Here is a 21991-nt window from a genome sequence, read left to right as displayed (position 1 = left end):
TTCCATGTAGGTATCAGGCAACAAAGCTTAACAGTTTATAATATACATGATAGGCAAAAGACATCTTAAACCTCCAAAGACATTCTCCTGCATTTTCAGCCAGTGCTAAAGAATTTGTGAAACACAATAACTTGATCTCACAAAACTTAAAACCTCTTAAATTCCATGTTACTTCTGTTATTAGAAATACTGCAGCTGTCCTCTAAAGATAGAAGCATCTTTCCATGTTTTATAATGGCGTGCTTCATGGTGAAGTTGATCCACTAATTGTATTTGTACAGCATGCCAACTCACAACATTAAGGCGTGCTGAATGCAGTATTTCTCTGAATATATATATCGCCAATCATAAAAAAAGTTGTCCAAATCATGATAGAGATGTGATGAATAAGGTGAAAGTCAGACTAGATCTCTGTGCTACCATAATATGGTTAAAGTTGTGTTTCGGGCAACAGGGAAGTGCTGCACTTACAAGTTAAATGACGTTACCATCATCCTAAGGATGTCTGTATGTCTGGGTTTTTTAGACTGTAAAATCACCCTGGTTACAAGAGACTGTAAGACAGACAAAAAGTCAATAGTGGTGGATACGATGTCTTCAGATGGAATGCAAAATCCATTCCCATGTTAGCAGGGAAGAATATCCACTTAAGAATATTCTTTCAATTGCAAAGTCACTTGCCTGAAGACACGTATTTCTGTCTTGGTTATGACTCCCCATTGAACACCAGCATTTACAGTGAAACTGCTGACATGCTCTGAACCATATGAAAGCTGGTGCAATAAATATTTCAAAACCAGTGGCCACGTAGTGCAATATTTCAGAGAAAACTGCATTCGCCATTTCTCCCTTGTAACGATGAAGTGCGTGTAGAGGTCACTGGACACTCACGTTACACTGAAGACAAATGACTTTACCTGGTTCCACTGTGCCTCTGATGGTACCAATCACATTGTAAATCCCCCTTACTTCGTTATTGCTATGAATGTGCATTTTCACCTTTCTAGTGCATTGGGAAGAAAATCCAAAGAGAAAACCCACCAGATTAGATAAGAAAACATTTTGACACCTTTCAGAAGTGTACAACATAAATTGTACGGAAAGCATTTTGGCCAGATTTACCCTCCATTAAACCAAAGTAAATCTGAAAAGATTTCAGTGTGGTTTTTTCTGGATTTATACTTGTGCAATTGAGAACAGCATTTAGCCCTTGAAAGCTATGTACTGTTATCGATGTCAATAGGATTTATACGGGTAACAGGCTCGGAACTCCGAATTCAAAGATTTTTTGCTAGCAGATAGATTTTAAATTTGGAGAAGTGAAAGAAAAATGAGAACCGTCTAATGTCAGAAAGATAAATAGTTCTAATCATCTAGAGGTTGGTGCAAATTAGAACTGACCCCAGCACAGTCAATATTGACGTGGCAGCTCAGGCAGCAGAAAATCAGACCACCTGAGTTGCATCAAGAGAATTTGTTTGTTTATCTACGAGACGGCTGGAGGTGCAAAAACTCCCCCTCAGGGTTGTCTGTATATTTTTCAGAAAGAATTTTTCATGTGGTATGACTAAGCCATAGGGAGGTCAAAGGGTTCATATGAAGTCAGGACAATAACTCAGCCAATATTGAAACACCTGGACTTTAGTCCTAAACTGTAATTACTAAATCAGTTTAAAAACAAAAAAAAAAAACAATCTGAAGCAATAAAAATGACATTGTAGTTAAAGCTTTTTTTCTGGAAAACTTGACTTGTAGGTTAATACTGTTTTATGTAAGGCAATAGGTAAGACCAGAAGCTGGACCTACGCGAATTTTAAAAAGACAACAAATTCAGTTCTCAAAAAAATAATCAGTCTCATCAAATAGTTTGTCAAAGGTTAGATGCTTTTCAAATGTCACTGGTTAAAGACTAGCTGGAAACTAAAGCAATTCAGTCATATCCATTCAATCAAGATGTACAGCTACTGAAGCTTTGCAGTGAGGGCATTTCAACCCAGGAAATGGTCATAATCAAAGGACTGATGCAACTAACCCCAACTACTCTACCTTTGGTCAAATTCTATTGCTCTGCCTGTTTTTGTCTGATCCCAAGCTTGATTTCTTTATGAAACAAAACTGACCTGGTGGAATAATCTGTTGTGAAGCCAGGACCCACATTATAAGATACATTCAAATTTCCTTTCCAGCTACTATGCGGCGGTGCGTGGCCTCCCATATTACTATTATGAAAGAACAAATTATCATTATTAGTTACAGACATCTTAGAATAGCACCAAACACAAATGAGGAACCTGCGTTCAGTTTTGGGCCCCTCGCTACAAGAGGGACATTGAGGTGTTGGAGCGTGTCCAGAGAAGGGCTACAAAGCTGGTGAGGGGTCTGGAGGACAAACCTTATGAAGAACGACTGAGGGAGCTGGGGTTGTTTAGCCTGGAGAAGAGGAGGCTGAGGGGAGACCTTCTCGCTCTCTGCAACTCCCTGAAAGGAGGTTGTAGAGAGATGGGGGCTGACCTCTTCTCCCTGGTGACAAGTGATAGGACGAGAGGAAACAGGTTCAAGTTATGTCAGGGGAGGTTTAGATGGGATATTAGGGAACATTTTTTCACTGAAAGGGTTATTAAACATTGGAATAGGCTGCCCAGGGAGGTGGTGGATTCACCATCCCTGGAGGTGTTTAAAAAAAGGGTAGATGGGGCACTTAGGGACATGTTTAGAAGTGGCTTTTGTCAGGGTAGGTTAAAGGTTGGACTCGATGATCTTAAAGGTCCCTTCCAACCTCAGCAATTCTATGATTCTAACCAGGAATCACGCTTTGTTAGGTCCCACGCACACCAGTGATGGTCTTTGTCTTAGACAATTTATACTACAACTTTCCACATGAGAATAATCTGTCTTTTTAGCTACTTTAATACTAGTAAATTAACGTAGAGGAATAGTCCTGGGCATTGAGATCAGCTTGGAGTGGCCTACAGCTATCCTGTAAGCCTCCACAGGTTTTGCATACAACCTACCTCTTGTAAATGGTCCCTGGAATCTTCTGCTACATTGAACTGGATTTGCTTTCGAATGAGCAGAGAGTATCTTGAACCATTCAAACGGTTTAACAGCATAGGCAGCTGTCTTCCAGTGCCTGTCCCTGGATACTGTTTGATCTGGTAGCATAGACAGAGTTGATTTGTTTCAAAGATGTCTAAAATTGGAGAAACATGATCAGTCCAAGTCACCTTTTCTTCTTCCACTGTCAAAGGTGAGATTTTTTTTCTCAGCTAACACAACTGGAAATTCAGTAATTCAGTGGATCACAATCATCCGTACTTATTCACCTCTTCTAAAGGATTTATATTTCTGACATGAACTCATGAGAAATATTAAAAAAATATTCAACCTGCTCTAGATGACCCTGCTCTGGCAGGGGGGTTGGACTAGATGATTTTCAGAGGACCCTTCCAACCCCTATCATTCTGTGATTCTGTGATTAAAAAATACGCTGGATGTTCTGGTTCTAATTCAGCAAAATGTATTTATTGTAAAGGAAAGTATGTCCTTTACTGTAAGTGCATACTTTAGTCAAGATTTACTCCACAGAACACTTCAGCCTGTCCTCGGTATATTTTTTTCATATAAAAAGACGATAGCAGGAATAACTAGAAATTATGATTTCTCAAGAGAAAAGTGAAAATAAGGACCCAGTATTTTTAAAGGATTTAGATCTCATTCATGATTATTAACGCCAAGTTCTAGAGTTATTTACAACTTACTGAAGAGAAATATCTAGCTACACCGTGTTAATATATATTAATTTACTCTACCACTACGTGCCGGCAGTGGAAAAAAGAGAGGTTTTTAACCTATACCTTTATCATTACGAGCAGTTATCCTCATAACAGTGATGACCACAAAGTTTTAAAGAAAAGACAGTTTGGAGATATCTCAGTCCATAAAAGCTTGGGAGGAAACAGGAAAAACACTAGAACAGTGTCAATGAACACCAGGTATGCAAAGACACAAAATATAGTAAAATTCTGCCTCATATAAAAATATCTAGCTTTAATACTTCAGAGGAAACCTGCATAGAGAGGCAAGATATAGAATTTATTTTTTTTTAGTCAATATTCAGACACAGGCATCAAACAGCAGGATGATTGCTCATGTGATTTAGATGTAAAATTCCTACACGAACACACACCCAACGTGAAGTTCACGTATTGCCCCAAACACTCACCCGTGGTGCTGCTGCCAGCCCTGGCACGTCCTGCTCTGTACCTCTACGGGTGATACAAGTGATTGCTGCTCCGTTTTTAGGGGAATGATACACTTCCCAACTCAATCACATCTTAGTTTTTTCAGAGCGCTTATTTGGTTTGTTAAGATAATTATGAATCCTAACGCTGCTCTCTGGCAAGCCGGTAGCCTGTCGTCACGTCACTTGCATGTTTTGTAAGCACGCTTCCACGTCGATGTCTAGTAAATCCCCTATAATACTCCAGAGTTTCCTCAGTGTCCGTATATTAGTTTGCTAGCATCATTTCATATTTCTGCAAATTAATACACCTGACGAGAGAAAGCATATGCCTTCATCTACCAGAGGACAGTGTAGGTACTGTCCTATCAAACATACATGGCAAGCATTTCCCCGGACAAACGAATGACTTAATTTTCACAAGACGGGTACCACGCCATCCTCAAAAACTTCCGCCTTTATTCAAACTGAGAGGCACTTTATAACGTCAGTATCCTTGACTGATGATGATATATTGCAAGTGATCCTGATATGGCATCATTACAAACGGTATCTGCTAGGTAGTAATAGATAACGTGTTTGCCTTCTGCAGAGGACCTAATGCGAAACAAATATTTCACCAGCTGCCACAGAAGCACAGTGCAAGTCGTCTCCCCGTCTTTTCAAACACTCTCATAACTTTCCAAAACCAGTCTGCTTAAAATTCTTCATGTCTCCACTACACTTACCGCAGTACTGACTCAGCAGCACGACAGCCGATGGGATGGACTGGAATTTTTGGGAGACCTACAGCACCGTCTTTGTCTAATCGGTAGGTGTAATCTGAAAGCAAAAGACAGTTATTTTCATATTTACGACTCTCTGAAGGAATCTGTACAATTCATAGCACAGTCCTAACACTGGAGTCAGGGATAATCATTTCACTTTCCTCAAAGTCAGGCTGACATTTCTTCAGCGATTTCCTTCTTTATGCTTTATCAACATGTTTTCAGGGAAACACTAAAAATGTTCTTCAATAGTGTCTTCAATCATGCATTTAGAGCTGGCTGGAAATTTTAAAATTGTTTGCTAATCTTTTGCATTTAAATGCTTTTAGGTAGAAATATTTCTCTCTGTGGGAAGGAACTTCAGGTTAAGCCACAGAGAAAGAAGAATGACAGAATAGTAGGGGCTCGAAAGGATCTCTGGAGACCATCTAGTCCAAAGCCCCTGCCAGAGCAGGGTCACCCAGAGCAGGTGGCACAGGAACGCGTCCAGGCGGGTTTGGAATGTCTCCAGAGACGGAGACTCCACCACCTCTCTGGGCAGCCTGTGCCAGGGCTCTGCCACCCTCAAAGTAAGGAATTTTTTCCTTATGTTCAGACGGAATTTCCCATGTTCCAGTTTGTGCCCGTTGCCCCTTGTCCTGTCACCGGGCACCACTGAGAAGAATCTGACCCCATCCTCTTGACACCCACCCTTTAGATATTATAAGCGTTTATGAGATCCCCTCTCAGTCTGCTCTTCTCCAGGCTAAGAAGAGCAAAGAAGGAACCTGTAGTCTGATGTTTGGAACATTCAGCTGGGAACTAAAAAATTTTGCCAGTTGATAAAAGATGCAGATAAAATCTTATATGCTGGGCTACCAAATATTCTGCTTTGCTGTTTTTGTGAACAAAATGAAACCTAGGTTTTGTTCTGACAGAGCTCATATACAAATCACGGGGGTTTTTTTAGAAATTACAACCTTAATTTTCACGATGTGGACAGAATTTGATGCTTGCAAGCCAGCAGGTGTGGAAAAAAAGTCTCCTCCTTCATACAACATTCACAGGGACCCTTGTTGAGGAAAGCAGGCAAGGATTCATCTCTGAGATCATTGACTCAGGCATGAGGAACCAGAAATCTTCCTCGTGGTCTGCTCCTGCCATGCTACCGTTGTGAACATGTATCCTCTTCCAGCTCAAGCTGGCTGGCTAAAGGCAACTTTCCCCATCACTTAGGGACTACCCTAATTGTGGTGACTGCCTCCCTCAGATAGGCCAGCTCAGGTGCTGGCATAAATGGTTTTTAATACATTTCAGTCAAAATGATCCGGGTTAGCTGCCAAATGAAACCGTTTAGGCAGAGCAGAAGAAGCTGAGGAAGCATTAGGTGAAGGTGATGAACCAGTGGGAAATAGTCATCTTCTCAGGAGCCTCAGCTGCAGCCAGCTGAGGAGTCCCAGTATGAAAGATCTCAGCGTGGCCAGTGGGGGCTCTTGTGGAGGGAAAGCGGCCCAAATCCTGCAGAAAGGGGAACTACAAAAGCAAAGCAACCCGTGGGCTGTGTAGGGTGGCTCCTTGCTGACTTACGGGTGAGAAACAGGAAGAAAAGACTAGGGCTTCAGGTGCCCAATACTTGTGTCATGATCTCTGGGCTAACTTGAGGATGTCTGTGAAGTTAAGCAGACCAGCACTGCACCGTGTGACTCCCTTAACATACCCTCGCTTTCTCTGATGCACCGTTTGCAGAAGTGGTCTACTGATGTGAAGCCCAATCTGCCTATTTGGAGCAACAGAAAGACCAAGAAAAAATGTGATTTTTTCCAAGGGAAAGAACATCCCCATTGCTTTCCCCTCCCTTCCTGAAACCAGACCCTCAGAGCACGACTTCTTCAGCGTCACTCACCTTTCGCAGGATAACCTGGTGTCAGAGGATCCCCTGCCCCGTTCAGGTTTAACACGTTCCCACGCTGGGCTCCTCCACCTGGAAGGTTCCAGCCGTTTGGATAGGGATCTGCTCCTGGGGCGCAGTAGTCAGCAGGGTCAGAGTATAGAATAACTCCCTTGGCACCTGCCAGCTCAGCATTCTTCCCCTGCAGAGCACATCTCCGGTCCCAATCCGGTCCTTTATAGCTTGAGACAAGAGTTCAAGGGGCAAAAGAAAGTAGTATAAATTACAGTGATTATTCCTCAGGGCCTTTCACAGTGCTTGGGCTAAGTAAAGGGCCCATTACTGTCTCATATCACAAAACATCCTGAAAATATATATGTGGATATCAGGTTCCATAAGAAAGTAAAAGGTTTTCTGTTGCTCTGCATTTTAGTAAGGAGATAACCGCATTAACATGGAAAACATCCGTCACACTATTACTACGTAACCTGAGTTTGTATTCTGTCATCCAGACCACCACAACCAACTGACTACTGAAATGCACCCATCATGGATGGAAAAAGCTGTACCACACTGATGCAATCTTATCTTTCAGTTAGTCACGCATTTACCTTATTTACCTAAACGATCTCCTAAGATATCTCAGGCTCCACACTACACACAAACATTATTATTGGAGAGCTTGAAACTGTCTTTGGCTGTGAACAAGCCTAACTCCAAAGGGGCCTCTCCACGAGGCTTAGGTTTATCACAGCAGAAGCACGGACCTGCACGCTATTTTGATTTTAAAAAGTGTTCTCACATGACTTTATTATTGTATAATCCTGATTGGTAGAGAGTGAGAGAAAGAAAATATATGTCATTCTGACATCCCAATCTGTTTTGCCACTAGATAAGACGATGTATAGTGGCTGAGTGACAACTAGTCCTCAACAGTTTTAAATTTGGATATTTTAATTCAGAAACACTATAGCTTTTTTTTCAGGAAATGCAGTACGTGCCTTAATCCTCCATCCTATTCTTGCACACCATTAGGAAGTTGGCAAATCACAGTACAGTCCTCCAGATTTTATACAAGCTACCGAATTCTTCAGTATATAGACAGTCATTAGAAATGAACGAACGTATCACCCCTTTGTGTCAACGAGGGCATGCAATTTCTAAATCACAGGACAACTGCCCCTCTAGATACTAATAACTCTGAGGTGTTTGTATTTAATTTTAATAGAAAATTCATAGACAGCAATACTTTCTTCAAGTTTTAAGCCTTTTCCATTCAGATAGTATCTTTAAGAGTGGTAAACAATTCAGTGAAAATATTACCTGACCTAGAATATGAGTTACATGTCACTTTTCACTGGTGTCTGTATGTAGGTAAACCTGTGAGTTACCCACTTAAAAGCTCACAGAAGGTTACTCAAGAGCATACAATAAGAGTTGGCGTTCCAGCGAGAGATTCGGTGTTTGAGACCCTTAGGTAACCGAAAAATGCAAATTATAGTCCTGCCAAAATTAGGGTGAAACTAATTTTTGTAAAAGAGCCAAACACACTCAAAAGAGACTGTCTTCTCCCATCCCTATTCAGGAAATAACTTGAGCATCAGCATGCACATGGTTATGTACTTTCCTATCAGGCCATGGAAACATGCAGAAATTTGTAGTTTAAAAATATTTGTATGATAGGGACATTGAATAAACAAATACAGAATTTAAAATAACCTCCATATAGTTACAGTCTCTGCCTGGTGTACAGAAACCATTATAAAGAAACACAATATCGGCATCTCAAGGCACCGACGAACCAATAGGGAAGAACCGTCTACTTCAGAGTTACAGTGTATTACTCAAGAACGTCAGTAATATTTTGGAGCTCTTTATAGTATGCAACTGAATACAAAACTACCGAACATTTTCCAACTTGTTAACTTTTATCCTACAGATGTACTATATGCATATTAAATATATACTTTATGTCTTCTAAGAAAGAATCATCTTTGAGCGCAGCTCTATGCAAAACTGTTAGGCTGAATTCTCCAGAACACTTTAGTAAGTGTTTCAGTCTCTTGAAATCAACTGAAGGACAGCACAAGTAACATTTTTACAGAGAGGCATTACCTTATTTCCTCTGAAGATGTTCCCATATCTGGCAATGACAATCTTTCCTGTACAGTTAATTCCCATTTCACGCTCTAGCTTAAAGAAGTCCTCGGTGCGGCCCTAATTCACATACACTAACTCACCCTGATAGAAAGAGGTAGAATTTGAAACAAGAATGTCAATGAGCACGTCAAAAGGAGGATGTGATCTAGTAAGAGAACAAGCTGGGAACAATGAGCTCTGGATCTGGCTCTGCTATGAATTCTTCTTTGATCGTGAGACAATTAATTAGGTAGGCAAGGGACTTCTAATGAATTTAGACTCCTACCATCCAAAGCTGCCAGACTTTGTCCTCAATGGAGAGTTAGGATAGGACTGCTGAAACGGAAACTTCGAGTAAGCACTCAGAGTACAGCAATTACTTCTCTTCGTAGTCTGTTTAAGCTGTAGTCAGTCTTGGACAGATGGAGGTATTTCGTACCCAGAGGCCACAGTAAATATTTTATGCAGTAAATTTAATGATGCCAATATCCTATGAAATTCTCAGGACTGGATTATTATTCAGTACAGCAGAAGCTGCAGGACTGTCAAAATCAGTACACCTTGCACATTGATAAAGTATTCTTCATGATTGTGTTTCAACCCTGTTACTCAGTACTTGATGGGTGATTCATCTTCCTTAATGTCAGTTAGCTAAAAGTTGCGTGCATTGTCTGAGAAGGTCCTGTAGTGCGCTCCACAGCCAATGAAGAGCTGGGAAGTTCTCTGAGAACTCACCCTTTCCAGGAGAACTCACCCCAATCCTGTTTTAAACACCTATTTTAGGAAGGAACAAACTGCCCTCTGGATATACCTCTCATTGATTACACCTGAAAGGCTGTTTCAGAGTAAACGCCTACAATAAGCCTCAAAGACAGGAAAATGCCTGTGATACCAGACAACTTTCAGACAACTAAAATTAGGTGAGAGGACGCTCTTCCTTAGTGCATTTCTCCATATCACCAGAGACCTCCAGACAGATCCTCAATTTAATTTCAAAAAAGTATAAACTTAAATCCCTTACACTGATAAAAACTGCTGACTAGATATTCAGGTGGTCTCATATAACAGCATTCATATGTTATCATACATATGTCTCATAACAGATTCTGGTCCTCTGTGTTCAGAGAATAATTCATAAACACACGGATTATTCTTGGGGAGGTTTTTCTGAATTTATGGAGTAGTTTTCCTTCTCCGTAAAATCAAGTATAACTCTACTGAAGTCAAGACCGTTCTACGAGTTTGTTTAGATTGAGCAGAAGGGAAACATGGTTCTCCATTTTAACATAATTTCTTTAGTTTTGTACAGAATACCTACATTTGTAGGCTATTGTATTTTTTCTGACAAATACGAAGTACTGGTTTCATTAGTTTGGCTTATGTAATTGCAGAGCTGTAATTACAACAATTAATAGCAACCTGCTACGTTCTCACATTCGGGGCCCTTGTTCTACAATGAAGTGCAAAGTAAGTTAATATGAGAGTAGCATTTTATGGTGAAAACTTGCTCACACTTTACTTTTTGATTAAGTAGATGCCATCACATAAACCAGTTCTGATTCTTAGAAGAAGCTCTCATAACTATATCTGATATAAAGCATATAATCCGTATTCATAGCATTTTGGTGTTGCAGAATAATTCATATTTATTCAATCTCCAGATTTCTGAAACTACATTAAAAGGCACTAATTTGAGGATTCTGGCAATATTCGATACGTTGCATAATAAATCAGGCTTCCTTAATTAAATTTTTTTTAAGCATCTCTGAAAATTCTTCATCCTTAAGTTTCATTAACAGGACTAAAAACTATATTGATGCAATAAATTTCTTATCAGAGCGTCGTGACAGTTTTGCATCATAATTTACTAGTGACGTGATGAAATCCCTTGTGTTTAGAGAACTATTACAAAATACAGGCTTTGAGAACGTAGAGTGGACTCATAAAATGTCGTCTGGGCTCTTTTAGCGTATTTAGAGATGTCGAGCACACCTCTTACTTGTGAGCATCATTAACTAGATGGGAGTCCTTTTGCAGTCATTTAAAAAGGAAGTGGAGAGCAGAATTTTACCATAATTTATGATGTTAATGTTCCAAACTTCTACTACTGTCTAATAGAATGTGAATTCGCGACTTTGTCGGCTTTCTGCTACGTATTTCTGTTAAAAGAAGTTTCTGCTCAAAGCTTAACTTTTTTCATCCGACTGTTTATTGTGATTTAGTTAGAATACACCACACAGAATATACATTTTCTGACAACCTGTATGACAGACGAGGGTATATTCCATCTTCCATCTACTGAGAACCTGAAATGAGCGGGAAACTACTTCTAAATCTCTGCAGGGTCTCGCTCTAGCAGGTAAGTAGCTCCTATCCCACTCTGACAGTATTTAACCTTCAAAACACAGTCACTGCCACTTATTTTTAAAAAGCAGCTGCAGGAGAAAAAGTAACCGTGCTAGCAGAGCTGAACTGTATTTCCACATCTTCCTGATTAGAGCCCTCACCCAGAAAACGAGAGAGCTGCGTTCTTGGCCTCTCAAGAACTTTGATCCGTTTCTACCACTTCCCAGGAAGTTGCCTACTCGCGAGACTACAGTTAGCCTGTGCTGCAGGTACTTTACATCCTTCTCCCTTCATTGAACTTGGAGCTTTATGCAGGAATTGTTCGCAAAATTCATGAGCAGAAAGAGAACCTGAACGTAGCAAGTGCCAAATATCTCTCTCCATAGCTTAGTTCTGGTTTTTAATAGAATGGCTTTTAACACAGAATACATAAACAGGCCTGGGAGAATTCAGAAGAGCCCTGAACCCCCTGAGTATTCCCACAGCTGAGCTATGTACGTGCTCCCTCTTTGCAGCACAAGTGCAGACAGCTGCTCACTGGAGAATGTTACTGCTAGCTACGAACCTGGAGCTTTTCTCAAAGTTTTATGTAATAAGGTGAACATAAGCATCATATTTTGAAAAGACAATCTGTCTTTTCTTTGTTTGTTTTTTTTTTTTCCAGAAACAATGTTCTTACATCTAATGAAAATAAAATAATTTTCTAAAGAAGAAAGATGCAGCTTTTAAAATTTGTTTTTATTATTTCCATCACTTCCCTTTTATTATTTCCCATATAGAATCATAGAATCATAGAATCGTTAGGGTTGGAAGGGACCTTAAAGATCATCTAGTTCCAACCCCCCCACCATGGGCAGGGACACCTCCCACTAGATCAGGTTGCTCAGAGCCCCGTCCAGCCTGGCCTTAAAAACCTCCAGGGATGGGGCTTCCACCACCTCTCTGGGCAACCTGTTCCAGTGTCTCACCACCCTCATGGTGAAGAACCTCTTCCTAACGTCCAGTCTGAATCGACCCATCTCTAGTTTTAATCCATTCCCTCTAGTCCTACCATTCCCCGACATCCTAAAAAGTCCCTCCCCAGCTCTCTTGTAGGCCCCCTTAAGATACTGGTAGGCCACTAGTATATCCCATCACTTACTGTAGGTCTCCAGAAATAAAGTGGTGAAGTTATTCTGCTTTCTTTGGGGCTATTATGTTATGACACAGAATTAGAATCCCTGAATTTTACCTTACATTACTGCAATTCTTGAAATACTCAAAGCTGTCATATCCTAGGGTACAGGCTATCTGCCTGGTTCTCCAGCTTCCTTTGAGTATCTGCGGCGAAAGAATACAGAATACCTTTTGTCTTCTGGACTTGCACAGCTTAGCAAACTTCAGGAAGCACATGGCTCTCATACCGGGCTGTGTGAGTAAAAGCCTTGTTAGCAGGTTTCAAAGTCAGATCCAGCTTTACAGCAGAGATCGGACCAGATGACCTCCAGAGGGCCCTGCCAACCTACATTATTCTATGTATAGAACGTATAGACGCCGAGAACGACAGAAAAAAAATAATCTAATCTTACAAAATATTAATTGAAACCACTAATGATCACAGGACAGAAAGCTCCTGTTACACAAGCCAGCTTTATAAAAGCAAGCCTGTCAGCTGGTACAAGACGGAAAGGATTAGTGTTGAACTCAGACCACAGCAACACTTTTACCGCCAGCTAGAAATGCTAGCAAACGCCCTTTCCAAGCCCACTGTGCACTCTGCAGTTGTACCCGTCAGTGCGAGCCTTGGGCAAGCAGCATTTTGAAAATCAGATTGTTCATTTGGCTACACACATGTAACAGTCTTATTTGTTCGTCAAGATGGGACACAACGGTGCATAGTCACAGAAATATCAGGAGAAGCTTATAGCAGCTTACAACATCAAATTATTTTATTTTATCGCATTTTTTTTTAAAAAAAAGGTAAAAATAAAATCCAGTTCTGTCTCAAACTAAGAGAAAAAAATCAAACACGTATGGGTGCTCAATTTGAACATTGCTCCGTTGCAAAACTTCCAAGAACATCAGAGCTACGGCATTTTTCCTACTGGTGACATGTCAGGTTTTGAACTGAGGCCTAAGACCCAGGAATTTCACGTTATTCTGTACCACTCTGTGCTATGCTACGCTACACTACGCTATCGTATGCCATCTTTTCTATTTCTATCTCTATCTCTATTTCTGCTCCTGTTCCTACTTCTATTTCTCTTTCTGTTCCCACTTCTGTTTCTTTTACTCTTCTACTGTGTTACCTCAGGCATTCCTTGGGCTGAAAACGCGCTGTAGGGTGGCACCACATTTCTAACAGCCTCATATCCTGGAGGAGGAGGTTCAGATAAGGACGTGTTGAAAATCTAGCGGGAAAGAAGAAAAGAAAAAAAAAGTAAACCAGGCAATAGGGAAAAGAAGTGCTGTCTGTTCAGGCACATTTCACCCACATTTGCAGTTTAAAAGCCTCTAGTTTTAGAACTCCAAATGAGGAGTGGGAAAAACTTCCGCAAGCACCGAGCATCCTTTTTGGTGTGCAGGTTCAATGTGTGACCTTGCAAATCCCATCTCCGCTCTTCACACGGAACCCTGCTCAAATGAATACAAGGTCCCTTAAGGGGGTCTGAGTACTGCAGAAAAGAGCAGGTTAGATCACAATGGCAAAACCCGCTTGTGTTCGGCTCCTCCCTGGAGCCTCTGCGAGCACCAGAGCGGCTCCATAACGAACTGCTGTTACTTGCGATAGTCCATCTCGAGGCCTAAACTCTAATCTTCAAGAAAATGAATTTAGCACAATTACCAATGCTGTATAATGAATCAATGCAAATAACGGTGCTGACCACGGCTGCTTTCCTCTTTCTAAATAACAGAACAATTTGAAAACAATTTAATTACATAAAGTAATTCCCTTACATAATTCTACTTTAATCCATATATGTCAGCATGCTATAAGAATCAGGGTAACTATTAGTATTCCTAGCGCATACATTCAGAAACAAAGATTCAAAATACAAAAGCAAACCAGAACCCCTCATTTCCGCAGCTTTGGATCAGGCCCAACACCCCAAACGGAGCAGAGGAGAGCTTTCCTTCCCAGGTGTATGAAGGTGACTTATTGCCTAGTTGCAGAAACTGGTGTTTTCTGTACCTCATTTCCATGCCCATCAGTTATTGAGATGTAGTTGGGCTTGGTGTCATCGGGGTAAGAGAGCAAGACACCATAATGCCCAGAGAGTTGTGATTAATGGGGTGAAATCCTCTTGGCGGCCGGTCACCAGTGGTGTCCCCCAGGGCTCAGTTTTGGGGCCAGTTTTGTTTAAAATCTTTATCAATGGTCTGGATGAGGGGATTGAGTGCACCCTCAGTAAGTTCGCAGACGACACCAAGCTAGGTGGGAGCGTTGATCTGCTTGAGGGAAGGAAGGCTCTACAGAGGGCCCTGGGCAGGCTGGAGGGATGGGCCAAGGCCAATTGGATGAGGTTTAATAAGGCCAAGGGCCGGGTCCTGCATTTCGGTCACAACAACCCCAAGCAACGCCAGGGGCTTGGGGAAGAGTGGCTGGAAAGCTGCCCCGCAGAAAAGGACCTGGGGGTGCTGGTGGCCGGCCAGCTTAACATGAGCCAGCAGTGTGCCCAGGTGGCCAAGAAGGCCAACAGCATTCTGGCTTGTATGAGGAATAGCGTGGCCAGCAGGAGTAGGGAAGGGATCGTGCCTCTGTACTCGGCACTGGTGAGGCCTCACCTGGAGTACTGTGTTCAGTTCTGGGCCCCTCTGTACAAGAGGGACCTTGAAGTGCTGGAGCATGTCCAGAGGAGAGCTACCAGGCTGGTGAGGGGTCTGGAGACCAAGTCATATGAGGAGAGGCTGAGGGAGCTGGGCATTTTTAGCTTGGAGAAGAGGAGGCTGAGGGGAGACCTCATTGCCCTCCACAAGTCCCTGAAAGGAGGTTGGAGAGAGGTGGGTGTTGGCCTCTTCTCCCAGGTGAACAATGACAGGACCAGAGGAAATGGTCTGAAGCTGCGGCAGGGGAGGTTTAGATTAGATAGTAGGAAGAATTACTTCACTGAAAGAGTGGTCAGGCACTGGAACGGCCTGCCCAGGGAGGTGGTTGAGTCACCATCCCTGGAGGTGTTTAAGCAACGTCTAGATGTGGCACTTCAGGGCATGCTCTAGTGCCAGAGATTGTAGGTTGTTTGTTTGTGGGTTTGGGGTTTTTTTTGTAGGGTTTTGGGGTTTTTTTTGGTGTGTGTCTGGTTGGACTCGATGATCTCAAAGGTCCTTTCCAGCCATGAAGATTCTATGATTCTATGATTCTATGATAATGAACCAACTGAACAGAATCCAAGCCAAACTCCTTCCACTGAGCTTGGACTTGCTGCGCCAGATGTAGATTCTCCTTTTTTCCTGCTAGGTGAGGAAGCCGTGTAAAATTGCTAGAGAAAAAGAAGCAACAAGTCAGGATCAGGCATTGCAGCTCATAATCAGAACGCCTCTTAGGCTAGCTGGAAATAAACCCATTAAAGATGATCAGATGTATTCAGGCTAAAGGACCTAGACTCCTCTGTATCCATGCTTTTGCCTGTCTTATACGTAAATTAACAGGTTTCAGTCTGACCTGAGCTACCGCAGTGTTTGGATCTTCCTCGCAGCTGTGGGGTCTTGCCCTTGCTTTGCTCCTTGTCTTCTGGGTGACCTTACGCCGATCACTCCTAAGCACAATGAGACTGACCTTCCTTGTGAAGTGGTAAAAGAATTGGGTATAATTATCTTTGTGTGTTTAATTTAGAAATGAGCATAATTAGTCTGATCCCTACTTTTAATTAACCGGATATTCTCCTTGGGTCCTACTATTATCATTAATTTTCGTACAAATACCAATTTATCTAAAAGTTCACTCTGAGTGTGTCTTGCTGGCAAGTAAGAGGGAGTGAGTTCACAGCGGCTTACCAACGAGGAACAGGAAAACTCAAAACTTGTGACTTAAGAGAAAAAGTCATTCCATGTGAATAACAAACAGTGAAAGATATCACAAATAACGAACAACCCATTGTCTGAAAAAAAAAATAAAATAATAATTGTCCCAACCATTGAGAAAACCTAGTGGTAAAATGAGATGACGAAACTCCCAGGTGAATGAAGTTGTCATCACAATGTCCTCATCTTGTCATTTGACCGTGCCATCAACATGCCGCAGAAGCATGTGTCACACCAGCTGGTGTTAATGAAGGAAATTGGATCTTCAATAAGGACGGGGTATAAGGTTGGGAAAAATTTTAATTTTTTAGTTCCAGTGAGAACAAAGACATCAAGTAAAGCATTTTGGAAGAACGATACACATCTGCTTTTGTAACAAATGCTGCTAGATAAAACCATGTTCCTTTGATAACGTAAACATCCAGTACCAACACTGTAGTAGAAGTCCCTGCTACAGTGACCGTACCCTTTTCTGGATGACGTACTGAACCAAGAGCGCAGTTACGTGCTACTGTTAGAGCCAACGGCTGTTTTCTGTATGAGTTTGGAATGTTTAAGTCTCACATTTTCATTAAAATTTGACTTACGGAATAACATTCTCCTACATTATATTCCCATTTAACTGAAGACTGTGTTTTTCTTCATTTCCTGTTCTAATTTGTTGGTTGCCTGTACTGGTAGCTCTGAGCAGGGACTAAGTATCTGCCATATTTCACCACAGAACTGGCCACAGGACAGTAAACGAGGTACATTTCCTGTTGGCGTAAAGACAGGGAGTTAAGAGGGCAGAAAGCAGTCCTTTTACAGAGCTGTTTAAGAACAGTTGACTTTTGAGGAGCCAAAACACAGGTTAAGACCGTTAAAAAAATCCTAAGTCTTCAGTTTGTGATGTTTATATAGTCCCGGACATGGCTGTTATGTAGTAAAGAGAACGTACTTTCCAGCTAATTTATTTGCAACGGTTTGTGGCAAGGGCACTTAAAATGAAATGAGTGGGATTGCCACAATCTTAGAAACCAAAAATGCTTTTTTTAGTTATTTAGTTTTGTAGCAAGATAGAAGTTCATGCTATTTAATCAGGCTGGTAACTTAAGGCAAACCTGAATTTGTTGATTACTCCTAAAATAACTGATATTCTAACACTTTCTTTACACAGAAAGTAAATTTCTATCCATAAACTATGACTTCTGGTCCATTACTGACTGGAATAAATACAGCTCTTAACAAATACTACACTCTCCTAGGAGAAAAATAATCTGCTTACAAGACCCCTAAAATAAACAAATAATAGTGTATCAGCTTCCTTGTAGTCAAGCTTCTAAGTTACAGAAACTAAGAAATTAATTACAGTATTTAAACTGTAATAGATGAAAAAAAAAATCTGTATTATCATCTTCCATTGTTTTGAATTCTCAGGAACAAATGTTAGCAGCTTTGCTTTTAGGATTTAATAAAAGAAGTAAGAGTACATTTAAAATCAACTAATTTAAGTACTAATGGGTAGATGAGATGACAAAATTATTGGCAAAAAACCATGGTCTCAAAAAAAGACTCTAAAGCTTTAAGACTATGAGATTTATTATGAGCAGCGTAACGTACCATCAGCTGACCAGCTGGTATCTACTACGTCTGCTCTAGCTCTTCATTGTGCAGACAGAAAGAGCCTGGAAACGTACCTTTCTTCATGAAAGTGAGTACAAGGCTGGAATGGTGACACACATTATCACAAAAGTTTGGTCACAACATGACAAAGTGTGAAGGGAGAGTAGAGAGTAGCAATACAGGATTAAGGCCTAAGCTGTAGGAAGAACCAACGGCTTCAACACTGGTATGATTTTCTTCTCTTTTACATTGCTGTACTCTGCTATTTTCCATTTAATCTCTCCTGATTTAAGTTCATTCATACAGCCTAATTTGAGGTGAACTTTTTTCCATAAAAATCAATGTAAGATAAAATTTGTTGTAGACTGAAAAAGGACACATAAGAGAAAGGCTGAATTTCTACATTGTACAAGCACTCGCCAAGGGCTGAGCAAGAGCTTGACCAATTTTTAATTACTTTAACCACTGAGACAATCAAAACTACTGTTTTGTCAATCACAGCTCACTGGGACACATGAGATAAAATCTATGTCCGAGAACCTGTACACCCTCATCTGGCTGGTGGCACCCTTGCACTGGTTGCTGCTTGGATTTTATTTTCTTTTTTTTTTTTTTGACTGATTAGTCTAGATATTGCTCACTTAAGAAACTGCTTGATGTTTTCAGCTTTCATTTCAGCCATAAATGCTGCCTTCACCTCCTCATAAGGACTCAGAGATGTCGTCTTTTCTGTAGGTTTTGCAAACCAGCCTGTACAACACACCAAAATACAACAGTAAAAACACCAGAGCAATATTCCCATGACACACACCATCCCTCTTTGGTTTTACAAGATTTTCACTGTGTATTTTACAACTGTTTTCATCTCAGCACAGACAAGCAGCCACAATCTACTGCAGGCTGCACAGTGATGGCAGTTGCCCTCACGTTAAGAGAACTTATTTACCTAAGTAGATATTGAGGGGAATAAAATACTATATTTATTTATCACGGTTATTTTACTGTCCATTCTAAGGAGACTTATCTTCCATTAGCAACAGAACGTCATTCTGTCAGTCCTATCAGTCAGCTCAGTAATAAGGCAGCAGCCTTACAAAAATTGATCAGAGCGTCCCTCGCGGTGCTCAGGGCTGTGTCCCGCAGAGCCTCATCCTTGTAGTCTGGGGGGGTGTATGGGGCAGGGGCCTGCCTCTCTGCCTCTGCTGCAGGGGCCTGCTCGCTGAGGACGGGAGAAGCAGGTGGATCTTGCTCTGCCACTGGTCCCTGGTGTCCTGGCCCCCTGTCCCTGCCCAGGGAAGCTGGTGCAGGGGCCCTGCTGGCAGCACCCGTGGCCCCCCGTGCCCCCCTCAGTGTGGGCCAAGCTGCGGGGACCTTCCTGCTGTCGGCTGCCAATACTTTGTTGTTTCAGTCATAGCCGCAGCCCTGCGATGTGCACGGGCCCACGGTGCTGCTGGCTGGCTCCATGGCTTGCAGTGAAAACTTTGTGCAGGACCTCGTTTGTGATGTCCCGGGCGGCGTCCTTCACTGCTGCGCTGGAGACTGGAATGAGCTGCCGGGCAGGCCTGTAGCTCCTTATCCCCGCAGGTCTGCCCCGCTCACCGTTGCTTCCTCGAGCAGGTGCGACCGGCTGTAGGCAGCTGCTGGCTGCGGTGCTGCTGGCCGTTTGCCAGCCCACGGCAGGAGATGCCGAGGGTGCTGGTGGCAGAGGCGGCAGCTTGCAGCAGGTGCTGGAGCGTTCTGATGGCCGAGCGGCGGGTGCGTGCCCGGCTGTCGCTGCCTGCCTGGGCTGAGTGTCCTCCTGCAGCACCACCCTGTTGCGGGGCAGTGCCTTGCTGCGCACCAGGCTGTCCCACTGCAAGACAAGCTGAGGACAGAGGCTGCGTGACTGTGGCCCTGGTCCCCACGTGCCGGCTGGAAGAGCTCCTGCGGCCAGGCTCCCCCGCCAGCCCCCCGGGCAGCGCTCATCCCCGCAGGCGGCTGCTGCCCGTCCCAGAGCCAGCTGGGAGGGGGCTGGTCCCCTCGCGGCCCACGGTGACTCCCGGGAGCACCCCTGACATGCCCGGGCACCCTGCTGGGCATGGCACGGGGGACCAGCTTGCGACAGGGACCGAGCCCGCCTGTGTCCTCCTGCACCTCCCACCTGCCCATTGGCAGCTCCCAGGGTTGGGAAGACGTTTGGCCCCGTCTCCCGCAGGCTCCCTGTGCACGGCGGCTCCCAGCAGCCTGCGAACTCTTGGGGCAGGGCAGCCGTGGCAGCCTGTCCCCATGGAGGGACAAGGCCGGGCTCTGCCTGCCCTGCGGCGTTACCTCTGGTTGCCTGTGGGCAGGAGGAGGAGAAGGCCTGGGGTGAAGATGGCTGCCTCGGCACAGCGGCCCCCACAGAGTCACATGTCGGGCACAGCCTTGTCCAAGGCTGTGGGGCCGTGCGGGGCAGGTGCCTGGCTCTCTGCCTCTGCTGCGGGGTCAGTCGCGTGCGCCAGCTTGCGCCAGAGGGTTTTCAAGCACTGAAGCAGCCACTTCTTCCTCATACAGTGTCGGGGAGACAATGGCTGTGCTGACCCCTTTGTCATCATCTTCAGCCGCGGCAGAAGCCATGTTTTCTGTACGCGCTGATCCTTAAGTCAAACTGAGGCGATCTCTCCCTTTCCCGCCCAGGACCTTCATTGGATGACGCGACGCGAACTACATCTCCCGTCAGCCCCCGCGCCGGCCCCGGCCCCATTTGTCGCATGGGCGCGCGCTGCACCACGGGAGTTGTAGTCCTCTGGCGCCTGCCCACTCCCGCCGCCCGCGCTCCGGAAGTGACTCGGCCACCCCGGCCTCTTCATTTCCGGGAGACGGCGCTCATGGCGGCTCCGGAGCAGCGAAGCGTCTGAGGTCGTTCGGCTGCCTGGTGGCGGGCAGGCTGGTGAGCGCTGCCCGGGCCGCGAGCGGGGCCCTCCACCCGCTCGGGGCTGGGGTGGAGCTGCCGTAGGGCCGCCCCACGGGGCTCCCCCTTCCCCAGGCGGCGGGGGGACCTCGCCACCCTCGTCAGGCCCGCCCGGCGCCTCGGCTGGCTCCTGCCCCCCATCCCCAGAGGCAGCGGCGTTGTAGAGCCGGGAACGGGGACACCGCCTGCTCCCACCACCACACGTGCCGAGGCCCAGGGTCTCCCCGGTCCCCTCCAGATCCAGAACACCGGCCATTCTCAGCTGCAGGAGGAGGCAGCTTGGTCTGCCAGCCCGCAGGGCCCGCTCCAGGCCCAGCAGGGGCTCTCAAAGGCATTTTGCATTGTGTGCCCCTTTCGCAGCCAGCGGAGGCCATCAAGAGCCACCAAGGCTATTCCACCTTCTCCTTAATTTCACATATTTATAGACACCTCACTGAAGAATTCAGAAGGCAGTGTGATTTTTGGATGCCTTCACGTATGACCCCAATCCGCGGTCTCAACAAATTTTGGTACTACTTTAGAGATCTTGTTTTCTCCTTTTCTAGTTTATACTCCAGGGAGTCTCTGTCTAGCAGTTCTCCATGGGGCTTTCCCCAAAACAAGAACTTCCCTGAACTAATTTGGTCATTCTGTATGAAATACATATAGACAGAAGCGTATGTCTCTTCTTGAGAACATCATCCTAGTTTGAACATTGTGCTCAAACACTGTTCCAAGCACAGTCTCCCCACCATGGTACCTTCCCAAGCACAGAAGAGTTCAAATGCTAGCAATGAGGCTGAGCTGTGATTTCATGTAGCTTCCCTCCTGCCCCTCTTTGGTACGCGATTACCCTCTGAGGAAACAAGCAAGGGCCACAGCTTGCAGGGTCTGAGCTGCTGGCAAAAGGAATCAGAGGAGCACAAGAATCGCACCTAGATTAGACATGACCTTTTGAAACACTCGAGTATGACCTGTGATACACTTCCTTTCACTTATTTAATTATGCTTGACTGAACATTTCCAATGGCTTTTTGACTCCGTGACTTCACTGCACCTCTAAGTCAGCACTGTGCAAAGTCACGTCCCTTTTGAACACGGCACTGTTCCTTATTTCACCTCCA

General features: G+C 43.9%; 1 pseudogene; it reads right to left on the bottom strand.

Annotated features, from left to right (window-relative positions):
* LOC128909850 (glutamate carboxypeptidase 2-like) overlaps nt 1-18656 on the bottom strand; it is a 29602-nt pseudogene extending 10946 nt beyond the window's left edge.
* Between the last annotated feature and the right edge of the window lie 3335 nt (nt 18657-21991).

The sequence above is a fragment of the Rissa tridactyla genome, chromosome 1 (genome assembly GCF_028500815.1).
Source record: "Rissa tridactyla isolate bRisTri1 chromosome 1, bRisTri1.patW.cur.20221130, whole genome shotgun sequence".
Taxonomy (NCBI): domain Eukaryota; kingdom Metazoa; phylum Chordata; class Aves; order Charadriiformes; family Laridae; genus Rissa; species Rissa tridactyla.
This window is presented reverse-complemented; position numbering and strand designations above follow the sequence as displayed.